General features: G+C 35.4%; 1 protein-coding gene and 1 long non-coding RNA gene across 2 annotated transcripts in view; one reads left to right on the top strand and one right to left on the bottom strand.

The window, feature by feature from the left end:
* Positions 1-23,441, bottom strand: part of LOC126868589 (breast cancer anti-estrogen resistance protein 1) — a 165,951-nt gene that overhangs the window by 77,086 nt on the left and 65,424 nt on the right. The window lies entirely within an intron of this gene.
* Positions 4,017-17,264, top strand: LOC126868631 (uncharacterized). The gene is made up of 2 exons (XR_007690669.1): positions 4,017-9,700; positions 11,173-17,264. It is a non-coding gene; the product is annotated as an uncharacterized LOC126868631 (long non-coding RNA).

Below are 23,441 nucleotides of genomic sequence, written 5' to 3'. Positions count from 1 at the left end.
AAAAAAAAAAAAAAAAAAAAACAGAAAAAACAAGAATCTACAGCAACATCCGATTTTCCACGCACAAAGAATTACAATCAGAAACTGCAAGCTTCAATCAACTTCAGGTTCTGCACAAACTACATAGAGGCAGTGACGCGACAGACGAAAGTTCGTCAGTTCCATTAACGGCGTGGCGCGTGTTCCAGCGTTGGCGGAGCATTAACCCGAAATAATCCCAGCGAATCACGTCGATCGGACGATGTAATTCGATTAAAATCCGCCCCACAGCGAGCGGCCCCCTATGCAGCATCATTGTATCTTCATAATGCAGCCTTTGTTAGTGAGCATACCTGTACCCGACACGGATGCACCTGCGCAAACATTTTCACGCGAGTCCTCGTGATAGCATCCACGACTGAGTCCGTGCTCTTGTGTTTCAAACGCACGCTCTTATGCATACTAATGTTTACGATCAAATCAAATTAATCAAAAATCGAGCAAAATAATTTCATCAATTTATAGCAACAAATAGGGAAATGCTACTAGAATATAGTATGCGAGTTAATAATAAGTTAATGAGTAAAAAGTGTGTTTGCTATCTTGTTGAATTAGCTGATTATAAAGTCCAGGATCATGATTACGAACTTGACCATTTACCAATAAAATATCGACTCAAATAACTGACGTAGTTAATACGTCAGTGTATTGAGTTTGAAGAAACTAATAATCAATGGAAAATAAAATCAACGATAATATTTAATACGAAGACTAAAAGGAAAACACCCTACTGATCTCACTAAAGAAATAAAATAGTCAAACTATGGTATCGAAGATGGTATCCCGAAGATGGTATCCTGCTAGGGGTAGCCATGCACATGTTATTTAGCAATTAAGTTAGAAAAATTCACCAAATGTCCAGCTGGACAAATAGTAAAGTACAAATTAAATAATAAAAAAAAAATATTTAATACTATACGATAACGATAATATTTTAAGACTTCCACAAGCCGGATTGTCACGCTTAATAATATTAATCGTCACAGGGTTGTTCAAGGCTTTCATTCCAAACGGAATTTCTTTCCCACGTTTTGCAGCTAGTTTCTTCAGGGTCTAAAAGCACGTAACGAAAACTTTCTTTTTCAGACCTTGGATAAACTATCTGTAACGTTAACAAAACGTCGAGAAGAAATTCCAGTTGGACACGTCTTGTACCCAAAAGCCTGGCACTGCGTTCCGCACAACTATTCAATGACCATTCAATTTATGCTAAATATCCAAAAGGTATCCTAAAATCCTAATGCTTATAACCATCGGTATATACGTATATACGGATGAATGTGCACATGACGATGTATCGTTCGCTTGTATTATTGCTACATCGTTCTAACCGTTGTAGATTGCAACGTGTTATTCCAAACACGAGGTCGTCTTCCCTAACATTCCCATTAGGGGGACCACGGCCACGTCCTCCCAACGACCATTGTGCGATGGCTCCTGGACAATCTCCATGCGAAGGATGAAATTATTCGCTGCTCCATGGCGGCTGGTATGCGTCCAGGAAAATGGTTTAACCCCTCGGAGGGTCGTGTGAGCAAACACACAGTGCTTCGAAAAATTCTGCTAGTTGGAATTTTCTGTGTCTTTAGACGTTGAGTCGTGTGGGTTAAGTATGCAAGAAAGTCGTCATTCTTTACGTTCGTTTCGCTAATCTCGCTTGGTAAATGAAATTTTAATGGAGTTGTTTGATTCTGGGAAAATGAAACGAAGTTGGTGGATAAAGAACAAAGACAAAAATAAGTCATATTTTTTTTTACTGTAGTAAGTAAATTGCGAATATTTATATATAGATATGTTAATCATTTGTCTCTTTAGAATTTGTAATTTAAATTGCAGAGATAATAGTTTTGCCAATGTTACGAAGTTTAAATTGGTGTCTCTCGTGTATTAAAATTAATTTATCTCTGTCAAAGAAGCTTGTTATACGGTACATGATGTAGGAGTATAATGAAACTTGTATTGACAGCAGCATATTGCATCAATGTTTCCTGAACCTCTTGCAGTCCTTGCGAGCTCAATATGTCTAGCCTTCAGAATGTTACCAATTTCGGATAATATATTAAAAGAGACGTTCCATCGTAATACAGTCTCGAGCTTATATGCAACGCTTTGCAATATTTTGTTGTACTTCGTATCAATAATAAGATACTGCGTGAAACATTGAAATAAGCGTGAACTATGCTCTAATACAAAATGTATGCATTATGCAAAATATACAGCATAAAAATCGATTTAAGTAATCATTATAGTGTCGGAATATATTCAATTATTTTCAATATTGTTCGTCGAGATGAAACCAATCTTCTGATGGGATAATTAAAATTTGTCCTACTCGTTATGAAACAAAAATATTAGAAATTGATATTGAAAAATGATCATCATATTGGATGAAGAAAAACCAGCGATTTATTTAAATGATATTCTAGTCTGTAAATGAATATTCTAAAGTCAATTTACAAGTAGAACTCTTCATCAACTTAGATTCGTCCATGCATTATCTCCTTCTTCTTATTTCGTTTTATACTTTTCGTTAAAATTTTCGCTATAGTCTATAGATATAGCTGCGAGTTATAGTTGCTAGTTGAACTGCACCAGAATTCAATCGAGGAAATTTAATTAAATGTCGAAACGAATGTAAATGGGTGGGAAAGGCAGAAAACGATAGTACAATTTTTGTAATAAATGGAAGCAGAATATTGGAGAAATATTAGGCTGTTCTTGAAAATTACGAGGAGGAGTATAAATTATTCCATGGGCAGAATTAAAAATATGAATATTAACGAATTAAGCGAAATGAGTTTGAAGGGAAGTCTTCTGTTTTGCTTCGTGTCCTGAATTTTGATTTATTAGGTCTCGAGTATATTTGCAAAGAATTCTTTTCAACTGGATGAAATTTTATGTTTAATTACCTTGTGTCTTTGCTATTCTAACTATGCTATTTTAACATAAATTTTGAAAATAGACACTTGCACATCTGAGTGTTAATTTAACTCGTTCTTATCAAAAGAACCAACATCGGCGATTTATAGAACTCTATAAAATTAGACGAACGAGGTCATCTGAGAGATACCAGACGTTTTCTTCAAATAGCTCTATTTTATTAACAGAATGGAAGTCTCACAACAAACGATTCGAACAAATAATTAAACTTTGGTACTTTATCACAGCCTATTTACATTTGGACTACTCGTGTTCTACTTCACTCTTCGTGTATTTAGCTGTGATTAATAATAGAACTTATTCAGTATTTAGTAACAAACATTCGATATATTCTTTTAATTCAAAGTTTATTTAATCGTTGTTACTTAGTAAGTACATTAAATCTAAATTACTAGAAGATACACAAAATCATAATTTAAAGGTAAAATTAAGCAGGCAGACAGATGGGATATAAACAGCTCTTAAAATCCAGGCAAACATTTTTGATAGAATAAAATATACAAGACGTGTGTACCAGATCGATAGTTCTTGCATTACGTAATTCATTACGTTTTAATAAACCCCGATATATAGCAGGACCGTAATTCAACGCCTACTGTATGCCTAAGATATGCTGTATACCAACTTTTTATCAAATACGTATATATTCGCAACGAATATCTTATAATTTCTACATAGACTGATTTTCACATTGATTGCAAGTTTTACGATGGCCGTAGGAATTTCATTACAGCGTGAAAAAAATTTCAAAATGTTTCATATAGCGCATACGATATGCACATCAAAGTTTTCTATAATAATTGTTCAAATATTTCACGAGCCAAAGTATCGTTTATGCACGAGCCAGAAATATATTCAAAGCGACTCAAAACGTTTCACAGAGTATAACCGCTGTCCATAGAACGTTGCATGGATGACGAACTAAATATTAGGATCGAAAGGTTTAATAAACCGATCCATTTAATGGACTACGCACCTGACTAAGTCCATGCAAAACGTCCAACACCGATGGAATTTAATATCCACGAGGAGGCAGCCACTGAAATTCCAGATCGATAAGAACGGCCATATTTTCGAATTGATCTACATTCCGATCGCTCTCTGAACAAATATTTATGCGACCAGAATACGTATATAGACAGAACGATACGCGTCTACTGGTGGAAAAGGTGTTTCGGCGGCTCTTAGGTCCACTACTAACGTTACGTACTCTCGTATATCTCGAATCTAAAGCGTGGGTCGATCCTAAGCCAATATTTTGACACGGGACCACCGTCATCTTTTCTTCGAGAGCTTGTACATTGACTAGGATTCAGTCATCTCGCGGTTTATGACATTAACATAAGTAGAGTGTATATATCGAACGACATACACGTGAGATGAGAAAAGGGGATAACGGAGCGGTAACTGAGTAAGTTGAATAATAACGTTTTGGATAATTACTAGACTGCGGATTTTTATGCGTTTATGAGAAAATATGAGAGCGTAAAATTACACAAAATGCACATGATACAAAAAAGAAAAGAAAGAAAATATATAAAATATACAAAGTGTAGTGTTTTGTGTAATATTGGGTTGGCAACTAAGTGATTGCGGATTTTGTCATTAGGTGGTATTGATAAAAAAATATGACATAAAATATGAAAGCGCAAAATTACACAGGATGCTCATGATACAAAAAAAAAAAAAAAAATATATAAAATATACAAAGTGTACTGTTTTGTGTAATATTGGGTTGGCAACTAAGTGATTGCGGATTTTGTCATTAGGTGGTATTAACAAAATCCGCAATCACTTAGTTGCCAACTCAATACGTAGTAGATAAAACAATTTTCTACCGAGGTTCTAGTTTCTTCGTTATATACCCAACGACGCGAATCTGCATACAAATTCGCAGTCTAGTAATTATAGTAGAACTTCGTTTAACTAAATTTGTTAGGGGATGAACAATTTATACGTATAATTGGACTTCGTAGATTTTCCTTACCACGTATTTATTATTTTTCGTTCGTATAAGGGGAGTTCTCGTTGAGATAAGTGAATTCAATCAGCAGAAATTCATTGATAAATAATCGAGTATTAATTGGTATTTCGTTCCACTAAATGGAATGCAGATAAATGGAGTTCTACTGTATATTATGTAGAAGATGACATATGTCATGAATTTCAATGATCTTGATATATGTTATAACGTCGATACTGTCGATACACGGATGCACATTAATGCCAATTCAACGTATGGTCAGGATATCTTGTAACTAGTAACGAAGCGGAAACGGGATGATTCTACGTGATAAAATAAATTGAGGATGTAGAGAAGAATTTTTTCCTACGAGCTTTTGCTTTCCGAGAAAATTAGTTTTAAATATTTGTTCGGCTATGTTCCATCTAATTTCGTTCGATTTTTATTCGTCTTTCGAAGAAATAGGAAATATCGGATGATGTTTAAAACAAAGATTTATTTAACGTTTAATGAAACTGATTATCAGAATAAATTGTCATCGATACGAAGAACAGAATGAGAAACATTTTCGACAATTTATAAGCTAACAAACTTCACTGTATACTGTCAATATGCTATTTTACAGTGTATTCTGTTTCATCCAATGCGATAAATATAAGCAAAGATAGCGATCTATAGTCTTTAAATTGTATGAGTACCATGCAAGTATTCAAAGTCAATTTCCACGACGATACAGCCTCGTATAAAAAATGTCTGTTCTACATTTTCAATTTATTTTGTCATCATTCTCATATTTTGTCGTCATGATTCTCTTGTACGATTGAACCACGCAAAATTATTAATGAAATTTTACAAATCAGCAGAGATAGTAAATTTCTTTGAACAAGAATAACAAGCCATTTTATAAATTGAAAACTATTTGCTTCTTCGATATGAAATTGAAAAATTGTACAAGAGTAGTCTACAACCTACAATTTGTATCTTGTCAATTTGCCAATATCATCGTAAATTATTCCGCAAGTGGAACCCAATTGCATCTACCTGCCGCTAGTCACAAGTCATTCTGTGCATTGAATTGGTCCAATTATTTAGACAAATTGAAACAAAATCTCGTTATTTCTTCGACATGCCATATATATTGTTAAGAAACGAGTTTGTCGTTTGTTTTTCTTACTTTTACCTTGGTTCGATTTCATCGGCGAAATTATTTAGCGACTGTGTTCCATATGCAAATGTATCTACAGCACGGTCGTCAGATTTTGTATTTTCCTTCTCGCGGAAAAATAAATCTTGGGACTTTACGAGGATAGAGAACCATAAATACGAGACGGAAACTCAGCTAAAACTAGACCAAACAACCGTGCCCCTAGTTATTTGTTCGGCTGGCTTTATATGGTAAATCACGCGAGGCTTTACTTTCGCGCGTTGTCCCTCGTTTTATGGATCATCTTTTCTCTCTATTCCAAGCAATATAGTACAACTATCCGGAAGATTTTTGCTTCCGTGAAAACATCAGAGAAACGGGTTTATTTGTTTATCGTCCATTGGCATACATATTTACAAATTTTACGTTGTCAGCTTTTTATTACATACGAGTATATGTAGTAGTATGTATTTATGTAAAACGATACGAATTTTAAAATGTACTTTGCTTTTGACATCTTACGTATATTTTATTATTGTAGGTTTCTGCATAATCGTACTCGCCTTAAATGCACAAACATTTTCAATCTAGTTACTACCGTCGTATAAGGGCAGAATGAAAGAATTTGATTAAAATTTTTAAATTATTTCCCGATTGAATTCCTATTCTTCAATCACAAAAAAGAAACCAATAAAAAGATCGTTACATAATATCGTTAAAATTTTTTTCAAGATATTACACAACCCAGAAACTAGTATAAAAAGTCTCACGGTGGCTCGATAAATGTTTGTATTGAAATATCAATATACAAGAATAATTATTCAATTATCGTAGAAATCAATAAATAAGTAAATTCTAACAGTACCAACAACTTCATTTCCAGAAACGAGAAATCAGAGTAAAATATCGTACATATTGAAATACCAATACTCTAAAACAATTATCTAATTATCTCACAAATAAGAAACACATAAACCTCTGGATATTACAAAAAAAAATTCCTATCGTTTCGAAGACCAAAGCTGATAGAAGCTACGAGAAACGATTCTACAAGCGTTCCACGGATATTTATTTTGAAATGCCCACGCATGAAAGCAATTATTCGAGTATGTTACACATAAATTCCAAAGATGTCCACTCGAATAACCCCGACAAGTGAAACTACTTACGAAAGGAACTTACGGATGCTCGAGAAACACCAACAACGCAACGATGCGAAAAACGAGCGCGCGAGTAGCGTAACAAGTGCAAGCTAATTATTTCACGCTGTCGGCGAAAAGCGCATCGCCGGCGCGGTTCTCGAGCGCGGCACACCGGCGATAAGGCGGGTTCGCACGAGGGCGGCGCGCGATAAGCGCGCGGATTACACGCTGGATATTACGCGACGAATATTTTACCGCCGCTTTCCCGCTCGATTTCGTATGCAAAACGCCGGTTGCCCCCCGCTGTTAGAGCCGTTTGCTCGACCCATGGCAGCTCGTAGGCCAGGCAGGCTCGTCGTGACTCAGTTTCCGAAGTGTATTTGATCGAGAGGGCACACGTGCCGGATCTGGGGCTGCACAATGCTCCCGTGTCGACCGAGAAACTCGTTCAGAACCGTCCACGAGCTCGACGAACACGCGTTATTTCACCCTCCCTATAATAGGCGCAATTTCCCGTGTACAAAATACACGTGCGCGGTTTTATAAGGGGCTGCAAGAGTTTTCGCGACAAGGAGCCTGAATAAATTTGAGGGATGTAAATATTGACGCGCTCGTGCCACTGTTTTAGTCGTGTCTCTCGTCAGCTGTGCGAAAATTTTAGGATTATGCAACGGGGTTAAAGAAACGATAAAACATTGGTGGTGAGAATTGGGGTAGTTCGACGAGCAATTGGAAGAAATACAGCGATTCGTGGGCCAGAGAGTTTGATGTACCAAGTTTCTTGGGGGGTTTTTTTGAAGACGCGACAAGTTTGGAATTTGGAGATGGTCCGGCTTTGATTTAAAATTAAAATGTAAAACGTTTGCAGGAGATACTGACAGGAGTTTGATGGATCGGGGAAATTTTACTTTCATATCGCATGGCGGATACTTGTTGCGATTTGATATTTTTATTTATGTAAAGCTGATCTAGTCGATAGATAAACAGTTGTGACGTTTTTCAAATTTCTATAAGAGACTATTATATTGTACAAATTTTTTAAACACGTTCGAATACGTAATATAAAAATATTGCGAATCTTCTAAAAAGAAAGTTAAATTTTTTCAGGGATGAAGTTTGTTGAGATCGGAGAGAGATAATTTTTTATCCTGTTTCTTTTCTTCTATCCGTCAAATGTAATTATTTAAAACATATTTGTAGATATTAAACGAGACACGTGACGTTGAAAAGTATTTTAAGAAAGAAATATTGAATAACACATACGTATATGATCACTGTATTCTTGATATCTTTTAAATTCGTGCACGAACTGAACAAAATTTCATTTTCCTTAACCTGCTCTAAATTCATCAGCTACTTTTCCTTTACAAGCGAAAATCAGCAACCGATTAAGACCGACAAATCGATCTAACATCGTCAAAAACCAATCTTCATCTACATCAGCCAGAAATTCTTTAATCAATCTTTAATTAATCATACTTTAAATAATTCTTCTATACAAAATTACCCTGCCTCCACAAATAAACCAACAAACTATCTTGATACGCGTATTCCACGTTAAAACCACCCCTAAGTCACTGTTACAGCACCATAATCTCATCGAATACCCGGTATCAATATGGAAAGAAGGAAAACGAGAAGATCCCTTCGCTGCAGCCAATCCCAGGAGCCAATCGAGGGATCTTTAAACGACGTCTCATCCCAGAGTCACCCCCGTGCTCGCTAGGGTAGCGACACGGGACGCGTTTCCCTGGTAGCCGAGCGTGAGCTCGTAAAAATCTTCTCTTTTAATCTGCTTTTCGGTCCACAGCGACATCGACATCGACAAAGGTGGCCTGACGACGAAGAGCTGAGAGAGCTTGCGCACAAAGCAGGCCGCGCCGGTATCGTAATACCACAAAAGCCACACAGCCAGCTCGCGATAAGTAGCCTCATACCGATACAGATTCGTCGAGGCGTGTTTAACTACAGGGAGGGTTAAAATCGCTTTGCGACACGTGGCCGTTCACGGGGCAGAGCATCATCGCGAAACACAGCCCCTCTCGCCTTCGACTTCACCGGGCTGTTCGACCATTTTCGTTGTCATCGTGCGTCGTCTGAACGATCGGTCCTCCCCGTAATTAACGTCCCCTTCCCCATCCCTCTTTCAGCTTCCCGACAACCTCTAATTACGCTCTTCCGCGATGAGAGAGCCTTGGATAGAAGACTGATTAGAAATTGAGCCTCGAGAGCTTTTCCACCCCTTTCTTTGATAAGAGCACGGCCCAGCCACTTTCAACGCTTTACGATGGAAACTTTTTAGCATTTATTCGTCGTTATATACTTTGGTTTCCTTTTTCCAAGGGTTCGGGCAGGCGAAAGGTTTCCAGAGACGATCGAGAAGAAGATCGATGTTAACTTTTGCTGGCTATATCGGTTTTCCGAGATCGTGGAATCGAATGCTTTTTCTGATAAGGATTAAACTATTTTTAGGTACTCTATGTTGTTCTTATTTGTCTGCTTTCGTTTTATATCTATCTTATTTGTTTCTTCGGTGTTGATTCTTCAATTTTGCCGCTATTTAAATTTTGTATACGTATAAGAAAAGCGTAGAAGATTATTCGAGAGTAACGTAAAAGCTAATCAACGTATATTACACAATTTCCATCCCTTGTAGTTTGAAGTTTGAAATATCGATTTTATAGCTACGTGAAAGTAACTCTTTGTGAAACTTTTAATAGAAACTCTTTGATACAATATACTTAAAAGTGCGAAAAAGTAAGAACTTCGTACTTATCATACAGAAATATCGCAAGCTTATTCGATCTTTCTTAGTAAAACGAAAATCGCATATCGCGTCCAAAGATATAAATTACGCCATGTATAAACCCGAAGACTTCGATAAACTTTAAACTATTCGATGGAATACCACGTAAAGGAACAAAATCTGCGTGTCCAATGAACCGTGCAAACGCACATTACTATGCCACTTCAGATAGCACTTTCTAGCATCTCATCCTACACACTTAAACACGCTTATACAACGCTATTCGCGAGTGTCACTATGTCACTATTACTTTTGCATCCGCTACTCGGGCGCCGATACACGTTCGATATACAAGGTGTCCCAAGTTTTTCTGAAAATATGATACCAGACGAGGGCTAAAACCTGATCATTTTTCGCTAAAATTGTCTACAAGTGAAAATAAAATGGCGCGATATCTAATGGCCTTTCCCACCTGACATTGACGCTATAACTATCAACCTGTAATGTATATTTAATTATATTAATCACATCGGTTATAATTCAAACTATACTACGAACATAAATAACGTAGAAATCATTTGTCTGTCCCAATAAAAATTAATATTAATTCTACCACAAGCATTTGTATACTTTTAGTAAGTGTAAAAACAAAAACATCCGAAGCCGTCTCTTGGCTAGGTATACTCTTCCATATTTCATGCAATATAAATGAAACGAAAGCGAAAGGACATTATATATTTCTATCTTTTACCTATTTCTCTTAATCGTTCCCTTTCCTACTTCTGTATTAGGTTGTTTCTTCCGAAAAGTTTCTTTCGTTTCAAAAGGTGATAATAGCTGAACAACAATTTCTGTATTATATTATTTTATTGAATTACGTATGATCCGTATTACGTATGACGATAAACTAATATAAAACAAAAAGCATTGCGCGTCTATTATTTCCTTATAAGACGAAAGACGCTTCTCGGACAATCTAATATTTCTATTTTATTCGTCTTTTGGCATTTGATTCTTCAATTTCCCTCGTATTAATCGAATCACTGTATCAAACGAAAAATTCATCCAGTCCGTTGAAATTTATATCCGCTTCATTGTTGCGATAACTTTCCAACGAATCGTTAAAATCGTCAATTTCCCTCCTAATAAAATACAAGCTTACGTTTATGTGAAATCTGTTTCTTATTCTCGTTCACAGAGTACTGCTATCATATTGTGGAAACAGATTAGCTACAAGGACACCCTATAGATATATAAATTTATTTCACCGTCTTCGCATCCGTCTTCGAGCCGAGTCCCGTTACGGCGATAGTTTCAAGTGGACTCTCGCAGAAGAGTGTACACGAGTGTCTGCAAGTCTGTAATCCAATTACAAGCAGGCTCGTAAGCTGCTCCGTGTAGTCCGAGAATCGTATAAGTGCTGTTTGCGCGTAACGTTGAAGCTAACGCATCGATAGGATGAGAGAGAAAGAAAGGGAGAGAGAGAGAGAGAGAGGGCGACGAATAATAGGATCGAACTAATCACTTGTAAAGTCGTCCGGAGAGGATTTGTCATGCTTGCCGATTTTTTTCGTGATTCAAGCGCCGTAAAATCCACCATCCAGCGAAAACCAATCGAACGTCTGGATTAAGCGTACGCTCGATTAATTTAAATACCGCAAAATTGATCCACGTTTTATACTAAATCGCGTACACTGCATATGTATATAAAATAAGCAAACAGATCGTTAGAGAAGAAGATCTCATTCTGATTCGCGTGATATGTCATTTTGATCGTTGCATAAAGATAGATATTCTGTATTTGCAAAGATATTTTCGTTTTTAGCGAGAGAAATTAAAAAGCGTATTTTTCAGTCGAATGTTTTGCACGAATTGTTTCGTTAAAGACGAGTGCGTTTGTCATATCAGTAGTTCGCTGACCAGAAGCATAATTTTGAAAATAAATTCCTATACGCGTCATTCTTTAATAAATTTATATACGACCAGCCCTTTATCAATTCGTAAAATATTCAAAATCACGTGCAGATTATTAAAATCGGGAATTATTATTTTCATAAACGATAAATATTATTGCAATACTTGTTATTCGATATGAATAATAAACGATACGTAGCACGTGGTATTATTCCCATAAACTGTAAAAGGTAAAATACTTGTTATAACACGCAATAGACGCAAGAAAATTTAAGTCCTATCTTTTTCATAAAAATATCGAAATATTTCAAAGAAAACTATCTATTTACGTCTTACTTTCTTTTCACCGTCTAGCCATTACGTGTTTTGCACCTTTCCTCGCACTTTTTTTCTTCGATTAACGTTAACACCAATTACCAATCCTATGTAAAATAATCACATTGCAATGCGCAAGCATAACGTACGATGAATGTGCGTGGAAAATAATAGCACGGAATAACGTAGAGCAAAAATAGTAGAACGTACAAATAATAAACAGAGCTTCCTTGTACGTATGTTCTAAAATCCTCGTATCGATATCTCCATTAATTTAAAAGACACAATGCGGTAAATGATACAAAGAGAGACTTTGATACACTCGTTTCTCCTCCATTCCCATAAATTCCAGCCAACGGGCTCACGAGCGCGCACGCGATAATTCAATTCCACAGAAATCGAACAACGATTCACTTTGATAATTACAGACGTTACGAAAGAGCACGTCGAACATGACAGGGGAATGGAAGGTAGCAAGTCGAAAGGCTGTTCGTCAAAATGTGGCTGCACCAGGGGGCAAGCTATATTTCACGTAAAGATGCGTTTCTGACAGAATTAATTAGAGCGGGACCGCACGCTGCGTACTTTGGGAAAAAAGTAGTAAACGAAAACGAAAGAAGCAGAGAGAGAGAGAGAGGGAGGCGGAAGAATTGGAATTCCTGGTCGGGGGGTGGCGGACGTTCGAGCGACGATGGGGGGTGCTTTTCAGTCGCAGCACGACGAAACAAAAGCCCAAGCCATCGGAGAGGACTGATTAATGAGAGACGTGCGTGCAGAGAACGACGACAATTATGCGACTCGGGATACAAACTGCCCACGCGTCGTCTCATTGTCAATGGAGGAGCGTGTGTATTCTCTCCTCTCTCTTTTTCTATCTTTTAACTCTCTCACACTCATTTTTCAAGGAGAAAATAATCGTGAGACTGGCATCCATCGACGGTGGCCTGTCATTCATGAACACGCGTGACTAAACGAGACTTCCTCTGCTCGCTGCGATTTTTTAAACTCTCTGGAATGACGCATGGATTTCAGATTCTTTTATCGCCGATAAAATGTATCAAATATAGGAAATTCGTCCGTGGCTTTATCACGTAGTACGTGAATATTTGGTCCTCGTTTTTCAGAGGATAACGAGGAAGAAATTAAAGACGTTCTTGACGAGGCAGATAAGGCTTGTAACGTTTTAATATCTCTGGGATTGCAGATTGTTGTGAATTCTTTGTGCTGTTACGATCGACGAAGAAAATAATGGAAACTATTGGAGGAAATGAAGAAAAGAGATGTTACAATTTCTTGGCGACGTATGGATGATGGTGTTCTAATAAATCATGTTTCGATAAAATCTGATAGGTTTTTATGCCAAGCTTTGAAAATTTCCATTGGTCTAGTATCAACAAGTACAAAATTTGTATCGCGCGTTTATCTTCGATAAAATTATATCCTGTGTATTACAATATACCTATAAATATTAGCCGTATCTATAGTAATAAACATTGCTGACTGAATATCGATTTGACTGTAATTTATGTAAATTTCGTGTCAGATTTCTATCGTGAAATATTAGAAACGTTTATAGCTCGGCGTAGCTATAAATCATATCAATGGGAAAATAACAAAAGGTACAGATCTATTTTTTATTCGTAATTATGCACATTATCTTCGATAGAAATTCTGCATACGAGGATCGTAAAAATCCATCGAAAAGAATAAAACCTCATGAACAAAATCCACAGTCCTTTCACTAGTAGCTAGTTATGTTCAATTTCCCTTCACTCGTACAGTTGCATGTTTGAAATATCTGTTACTCTCGGCAGAAGAATTAGTAAATTTCAATATTTGGCGATTTAAACGTTTCACTTGCCATAGAGAATTGCTGGAAAATTGGAGATACAGAGATAGAAGTAACTGTTACGCGGAACACGCATCTCCTGTGTTTAAAACCATAAATACATCCTTTATAATCGATGCAAATTTAATATTAATTCGCAAGTTTCGCGAGACAGGAAAAAGATGCCATTCCACAAACAGACATTTTTTTTAATAGAAAACACTGGCCACAGAGAGATGTCTACGTTTGAAATGTATTTCTCAAAGTTTTCTTATAATCCGGACGACCGTAGTAGCGAAACCCAGGCACAGGACAATGGCGTGTCTGGTATAATACCAGACAGAGAATAATTTAAATACGTGAAACGGTATTCAGCCGGGACTCGAGGCTAGTTGCACCTTCTGTTCGCGGAAGGAGAAGAATCCGAGATTATACGGAATAGAGGGATGCTATCATCGAGAATTTCGGCCGGTGGAATGGACGTAGCTCGCTAGAATTTACATAATTCAATTCCCAACCGACGGAAGCTCGAATTGACGATCTTATCGCGTAGCTTCTCGGCCGAAGCTCGCCTTAAAGTGGCTGTCTAAGAATTATGTATCTATTCGTCTATCGAGTCAGCCGATTTCTCGTGAGAAGCTAACGTCCAGGCTTATGGCAACGTAATTTTCAACGAACCTGAAATTGTTTACTAGAAGCTATCGCGTTGTATAATTTCTTCGAAGAAATCAAATTTCCATTGGAATAGGAAATGAAAGTCGTCGTCGAAACCGCGACTAACAACAATAACAAAGGATTTTTTGAAGAAGATCGTCGTTCGTATCAAGGCACGACCAAGTTGTAATCTCAAGAATAATAGTAACAAAGAAAAATCACCTGACAAAGGAGCGCGTCATCGTTGATCGCAGAAGACAGATCATGAATAGATAACAGATAGATGAATAGATAATTCAGCATAAGAATCAACTTGAGAGACGATTTATAGGACAATGAATCGATACAAAACTTACTGCACTGCTTGAAACATATCGAATTTTACAACAAATTATAAACTTCGTCCTTGAGTCACTAGAAACTTAAAAAAAAAAAAAAATAAAAAATAAAAATGGTCCCTGTAACGTTCAAGAATCAAAATAAAGAAAAAAATTCCAGTAAATCCGAGGTAGACACCTAGTTAAATATTTGTATAAAAATTTGTCTTACATGATTTTTTCATAACAAATAATAAAGAAGAAATTTTCTTGTTACCAACGTTATATCGTTTTCTTCGTTTATTCTTAATTTGCATTTTATTGAAATCTTGCTATCTTGCAATTGATAATATTCTTATTACCGACATAATCAATTTTTATGATTCAGACTGTTTTATTTTATTTTATTAAACGAGCTCGTACAAGGTAAAACGACTGTGCGATTATATGATAAGTAGGATGAAATTATGGTACAACAAATTGCTTGATTGGAACGTTCGTCGAGGGTTAATCATAATAAGAGACTCATTTTCGAATTATGCTATTTGCACATCTCTATACGAAGTGTATCTTCTGCTCCGCTATTTCTACAACGATCAAAGGAATTTATTCAACGGGAGATAAAAGATGTAATAAATAAAAATGACAGGAATTTCTTATTTCTAATTTTGCCTTTCGCGCGACCACGAATACCGTGGATGTTGAACGATAAGTAATAAAATGTAATAAAGGAGTTTATTTCGTGCACCATACAATACAGTGCGTTACCGATCTCCGCGTGGCCACGAGCCAAATAATCAGAGCGTGACAGTTAAAACAGAAAGAAGATTAGAAGTACGTGAGTACAGGTGTCAGCACGAGACAAGCGCCAATAACCGGATACCAATACCAATAAAATAAATGTTCGATAATCCAAAATTAAAATTGGTCAGGAAATATATCGGGTTGGCAACTAGGTGATTGCGGATTTTGCCATTAGATGGTATTGACAAAGTCCGCAATCACTTAGTTGCCAGCCCAATGGAAACGTACCGAACTCTCAAATTTGAAAAGCTAGATATGAAATTTCGTATACTTTTCTAATAACAACGTAAATCTTACCTTGAGATTCATTATCATCGCATAAATTTTCAATGAGGAATGATTGTCCTATTCCTACGGTCTACATAGAAATTCTATTGGGTTGTTCGGAAAGTCGGTACGTAACGAAATTCAAGAAAAGTTTAAAAGCAATCTATACTTTCAAAGAATTAGCATTTTATTGAATGATGTATGTGCCATTTCTGTCGTGACATTTTACTATCTATCGTGAGCTTCGCGAGTTCTCCTTTAAAACACTCCTTTGGTAATAAATTATACGAAGTAGTTTCCTAGTTTAGACTCTAGCAACCGCAATTTTCTCAAATCAAAAATTTGTATCCTTGTTTCCTTGAACCTTTCACTTTGTCGTTTATTACAATTTCACGTTTCTTTACTTTTATTAAATATTTAATACGAGATATATTTTTTATGCCGACATTTCTACACAAATTTTCACACTCAGAAATGGAACAATCAACACGGCCAAAAAGTGATAATCACGCGAGATAACAACAGGTAGGAATTGGATCGTGCAATTGTCGTATGATAAATGTAGAATGGAAACATTACGGACAGGGAGCTGTCAGCATATCGTAGGTAATATATCTCGCGCAAGATAAAATGCAAACTTTCGTGGTATATTTACGTCGCCATCCTACTCTAATCTAACGTAGATATTATCGCTTAAGGAGAAATTATCCCAGAAACGCGAAGAGATACTCTCTTTAATGAGAAGGGGAAAACATGGGTGTAACAAATGCGTTTAATTTCTTGTCTGTCAAAGGACAAATCGTTTGAAATGATCAAATTCGTGCAAGACTGTAAAATGTAATAATAATTTTCAAAGAAAAAAATAATACCTTTTGTCCAAAAGAAAAAGGAAATCTATTTTTTTTTTTTTTTTTTTTTTTTTGGAAGCTTGTTACATTATAATTCTGATGAAATAATAATTAATTAACTATACCTGGATAAACGTTTAATTAGAACACGATCAATTCATTCAGTCATTATACGGACTTTCAAACAGACGCGTTTCGAGCTAAGTGTTTTACAAATTTCGATACTGATATTTTATTCAATTATACTCGTACACAGCTTGTTAAGACATTTCGATCCTGATATTCTATCAATTTCTGTACAATTCGTTTTGCCAAATGAAAAAAAAAAAAGAGAGAAAAAGAATCGTAGGATACCAATTAATAACCAGCAGGAAATTCAGCGGCATTACACACGCGTTATCTGGTGTCCAAGCACTCGTACGGTTTATTTAAGCGAAAAATGAAATGGTCTAACAATTTCGCAGAGAAATGACGAAACGATGAAGCAAAGGGAGGGAAACAGCGGGCAAAAAGGAAATGGTAGAGAAAAATTAAACTCCATGAAATGTGTGGGAAAAAATATAAAGTTACACGGTTGGTATACGCGCAGTCAGGTGTCCAGCGGCAGAAAAAGAAACAAGGGGAGGAAAAGAAAAGAAGAAAATAACATAGAAAGTAGGAAACAATGAGATAGAAAGACCCACCCTGGAATTAAAATGGCTGTATAAAATACAAGAAAAATAGCGGCCGCCTCGTGCAGAGTAAAAGTACTATCCTTTATATGCCATCCGAGTGTGACATCGGTTAAAGTACTTACATCTCCAGTTTCGTTCTGGTACTTCGTAACAGATATACATAGCCGTTCACACGCGCAAGAAGCATGTTGAGGCGAGTTGTACACCGAGTACCGTTCATCTTCTCGTCACTCTTGGAGCACCGTGCACGAAGGTTAACGACTGTCGAGATTAAGCGTGGAATATTTCCTAGCCTTCGCGCTTACAAAAATTTCCTCGATAACGAACACTATTTATACTAATGACAATTGTAGTATATCTGCTTCTACGCGAGATGTGATTTTAGGAAAATACCTATCTAATAGAGGACAGAATGTTATTTATTCGTGTCCTTTGGACCGGAATGAAATTTTGTAAAATGCATTTTTTCAAAGATTATAAAGCAGCAGTAAAGTAGATCGTGCAGTGAAATAATATTTGTAACGTTTACGAAGCAGAACAAAATGAAATAGTATTATAAATATATAATATGTATATATATATAGTATTATGAAACGTACCAGTATTGATTTAAATCGTGCTATGAATTAATGAACCGTAATAATTTTAATGTGTATATTAAAAATACAATTCTACGATTCTGTCTCTTGCACTTCTGATTTAATCCCACCTGAATAATAAACCCACCAAATTCTGTTAACAAGGCAATAAGTTGCCTTGCCGACTCTTTGTAAAATTCCTTTTATATCCTCTTTAAATCTTCCTTATAATTTTATGAAAAAAGAAATAACGATTCTCGTAACGCAAGTTGCAAGAAGTATTTTCGGGAGCACGAACAGAATTGAATGAACTTAAATGAAGTTTTGGATCTCATTTATGACATACGTATATGTATGTGAATATTATGTGGAAATCCTCTTTCTAAAAATAGCTTCTACAATACTAACTAAGTAGCCTCCGGTATGAATAGAGATTATTAACCCTTTAACCCTAACGACCATGTCTGTCGTGGGCTAAGCTAGATATACACGACGTTAATGATACAGTTATTCTAACTGGTCGAAATATATAATTTATTCGATATCTTATCAGCAAATACGTGTATATCTTGTATTATTATCGCTTACTGTAATAAGTATATGTGAATAAAAACTAATTTCATTGAAATGCTTGCATAACTGATTTAATCTATGAATGAACGTCATGTTTACTGAATGATTCCCTAATCGTACAATAATTTAACTGTAATGTGAAATTATACAATTTCATATTTATTCATAACTAAGGACTATACGAGAAGAATATAAATTCGTTTCTATCGATTTTCTTGTTAATTTCAACGTTAAAGCGAATAAAACGGAATATTTTAATAGCATACAACATCGAAGAGAGCAACAAATTATCAGATGCAAATACGTAAGAATATAATAGATGACAGGCTCATAAAGTTTTGTGGAGAATCAACAGTACAGTTATAATTATGTTATAACGATTAATATTTTTGAAACATTTAAAACCAAATTTTAGCATGTTTCATCACACTATCGAATATAAACGTAAATTTTGTTATATAAAATTAATTAATATTATAGTGAATTTTAAAACTACCATATAGGAAACGAAAAATACGACTTAGCTTCTCCTTTTAATGTCATCGATTACAAGAAGTCGCAATTAACCCAGTGATGCGTTGAAAGTCAATATAAATTTTCAATATTAAAATTTTTCTACAGAATTTCCATCCATTTACCATACGATTCTCATAAAAAAAAAAAAAAACAACGTCCTGGATCGATAGGAAATCTAAACAGCTTCGATCTAGCCGTACGCATTCTAATATCGTGCCTCCCTCGAAATTAATTCCGTGCAGGGTCCCCTAATTTTATGTAAATCGGAAAATTAGACGAGCATCTAGCCGCGTAGGAATTAGAAAGGCATCGATGATGAGTCATCATGGACGCTGAGAATGCCGTCGTAAAAGTGGCGTCGTGACGACCATACAACAAGGGTGAAATGAGTGAAATGAACAAAGACGCAGAGGATCTTAATTGATATTTCCGGCTCAACAATTAGGGCTTACAGTCATCGATACTAATCGCGCCGATTACATGCAAATTAAGATTAATTTGCCTTTTTATGGCGACTGATGATTCACGAACGATGAAAAATAAGATTTGTGAGTTAAAAATAGGATTATGTATCTTTTCCGATGGTATCTCGCTGGGAGTAGCCATCCGCATGTTATTTAGTAATTCAGTTAGGAAAATTTACCAAATGTCCAGCTGGATAAATTAAAATAAAAAAAATAAAAAAAATGTATTTCTTCTTTCTGAATTGGATTAATCGATGTAAAATAATGCCTTGATTATAATACGATTTGATATAAATAAGGTTTACGTAGATAAGTTTCGAAGCTACTTAATCGTGAATCGAAATATTAAATCAATTAGTATAAAAAAATTCTTGACAATTGGGTTATGAACGACTGCAGTGATCTAGCTTAACACGCTTTATTTTACTCTGTATATTATACTTAAATGCTAAAAACCATTAACAACCTTTATCCTGTTAAACGTAAAATACGAAATAGAAGGAATTACTGGAAGATTAAGTAACTTTTTAATTTATGATGGTTACTTATGACTCAACTATAGCAGATAATTAAGACTGTAGAATATTGATTGATCGTTAATGTAAATTTTAAGTATTAAATTATCTATCTGCACGAAAATCCTTTAGAAAGTAGAAATAAATTTTATAAACGTCGAAAGTTGGGAGAATTTTAATTAGAAGAAATAAAGTAGCTTCGTGTTATATTAGAGAATCGAAAGTATAGGAATGTGATGTTTATAACGGACATGCATAAAAAATTATTCGATTAATTCTTGCTAATAACGAGAGAATGAATTCATTATTGCCAGTAACAGAGAGAATCACAATTTCTCTAACAGAGAATAATTAAAGCTTCGCCAGTTGTCTGCTGAAACGAGACATCGAAGTTCGAATCAATACTCCTATAGCCAACTGCGTCACGCATAAATCGCCGCTTAATTTGAATTTATGACATCGCGAGGGTGAACAAGCGATCCCATAATAATGCCTTCACGCCTTATGCTCGTGGATGCATCATCGTCTATTTTTAAACGAGCTTAATTTTCTTCTTACATCAAATCAATGATCCATAATGAAGCGTATAATTGATTACACAAGATTTTTAACCTTAAGTTTGAAGAACAGAAGACGTATATAATGATATTTAACGAAGTAACTGAATCAAATATCGATTAATTGAATAATTTTCATATATATTAGGTTGTCCGAAAAGTTTATTTCGTTTCATAAGATGATAATAGATGAACAACAATTTCTGTTTCATATTATTTTATTGAATTAGGTTTGATCCATTTCGTTCTATTTCTATTATTATATTCGTGCGTAATTCAATGAACTAATAATAATTCAATAACAACTTTCAAAAAAAAATTGTGCGTCTATTATTTCCTTATAAAACGAAAGAAACATTTCGAACAATCTAATATAATAGAATTTTGTGTACACCCTTTCTTTTATAATTTAGATCGACGGTATGCGTAAGAGATAATTCTATTTTAGTACGATAAGTTAAGAACTGACAATTCTTGATTAACTAACGAAAAATTCTGATTTAATAATATTCAAAGTAGGGTTAGTTATCGCATTATTATTATTTTTATTCTATTATGTTTTTTCTATTATCTACACGGTTTACTCGCAGTTACGTTTATCTAGCAATAACCATTTCTGATATTAAACACAATAAATTAACATAATTGTTCATTAAACGCAAGACACCATCTCCCTTGCTCGTACCATAATTCAATAAAATTTCCTATCAACACTAATTAATTAAAACTACCGACAACAAACATATATTTACTACCTTGTACGAAATAATTAGACGGACAAATCTAATTTATCAAAATCACTTGAAGATATCAAAACCAATTAATCGACGTATAGAATTCTCTAAAGAGAAAAACTCCAAGTCAATTTTTTCATACCTTCTACGATTTTCGGTAAGCGGTACGAATATTATGTTAGCTACGGTGGCTAATTGCATTGGTGCACATCAAAGAAAGTCACGTGAAATCGTCTCTCTTTCTCTTGCAATTTCTCAGGATAAATTGATCGAGTCAAAGCAGCACAAAGCGGTGAAAACGGTCCAAGCGCAGCCTGGTAATTGAATATGCAGTGATTAGATCGAGGCGTTACGTTTCTAAACATAGTTTACAGAGCTCTGGGTGCATCGATATTGAAATTATCGTGCTCGTTACACGGCCCCGGTCATATCGTGTCATTAAATTATTACCGTTAACCAAGCTCGCATCAGAATGGGCTTCGACGCATGACTTTACGGACTCGTTCTCGACATCACGCTAGAATAATTGCGGTCATTTTCCGATCCTCCCGTCGACAAACATTCGCGCGCAATAACGCATAAACGCGTGATAAATTGATCCATGGTAAACAATTAATCCTTGCTGATGCTCCTAGATATCTCGTGGAAATCACAGGTTAAAGATCAAATTGTGTTTATGATAATCGTGTGTAAGTGTTTGGTGCAAATGGAGGTTCGAATTTTACGTTCGATATGAACACTTTATGAGTAGGACAGTATTTTTCATGAGTACACGACCTGCGTTACTGGAAACGTTTTCGGAAAATGAAATTATTTTTTCAAATCGTTGTATCTGAAATAGATTTGTCGAGACGGTAAGTATGAAAATTGAAGGACACTCTGAAGAGTCTTCGATTATCATTTCTGCGATATTTATGTAACATTATGTATCAAACAGCAATATCGTTGGAAATGACAACGTGAGTTCGCGCTCGCCATCCATATGCAGATGCGCTAGTTACAATAAATAGTAACTAGAAGATAGTTCTAGATATAATCGATGGATTTAATTTTTATTTTTACCCCTAGTCCATGTAAGAAAGTGCAATAAAGGTTTCTCGGCTCAGAACGATGTGATAGATTTATCCAAAGAATAAAATTGTGATCCTACATCTAAATAAAGAAATAACAACAAATATGATTCATGTAGGAGGTCAATTAACATTTTGACTGCCACGGCAAAATCACAATGTTTCGCTGAAGACGCCACGGGAGTATTTTTATTATTTAAAGCATATAATGGCAAAATAGTAATAAATTGACGATGTAAGACAACATTCTTCCCCAATGGACCGTTTATCTTATTGGTGGTCGCGAGTGACCACCGTGGCGCCTTGGTAACAGTTGATAGCGACATATTATAACAAGGTTTCGTTTATTTCAACAAATCATTCACATTTATTGTTTCGTCGTAAGCAAAACGTGCAGAATATATCGTTGAACTGTGTAGAAGATACTAGTAAACAGTATTTGCTCATTCTATATATAATAGTAAGGTATGTTCACGCTTCTAACTTCAATTATATGATTATAAAGCAGCATTTACGATTATTTTTTAATTATCCCTCAAAGATATGGATGCAAACACAGTGCACCTTTAGATGCAAGATTTGTCCTTTTTTTTTTTATTGACGTTCTAATAAAAATGTTTAATCGTTCAATAGGGCACTTTTTATTTCAAAGTATCTTCTATATATCGGTTACATTCAAAATGCCCTAACTGTCAATTTTCATTCAATTTTTACAATTGTCCAATCGAAAACGCTAAGAGCCTTAATAGACGCACCTTGGTATGTTGCCAACGAAACCATCCATCGCGACCTCAAGATACCTACAGTCAAAGAGGAAATAGCAAAATATAGCGACAGAT

This window comes from Bombus huntii, chromosome 1 (genome assembly GCF_024542735.1).
Source record: "Bombus huntii isolate Logan2020A chromosome 1, iyBomHunt1.1, whole genome shotgun sequence".
In the NCBI taxonomy this organism is placed as follows: Eukaryota; Metazoa; Arthropoda; class Insecta; order Hymenoptera; family Apidae; genus Bombus; species Bombus huntii.
The sequence above is the reverse complement of the archived record's forward strand: the minus strand, read 5'-3'. Positions and strand labels throughout refer to the sequence as shown.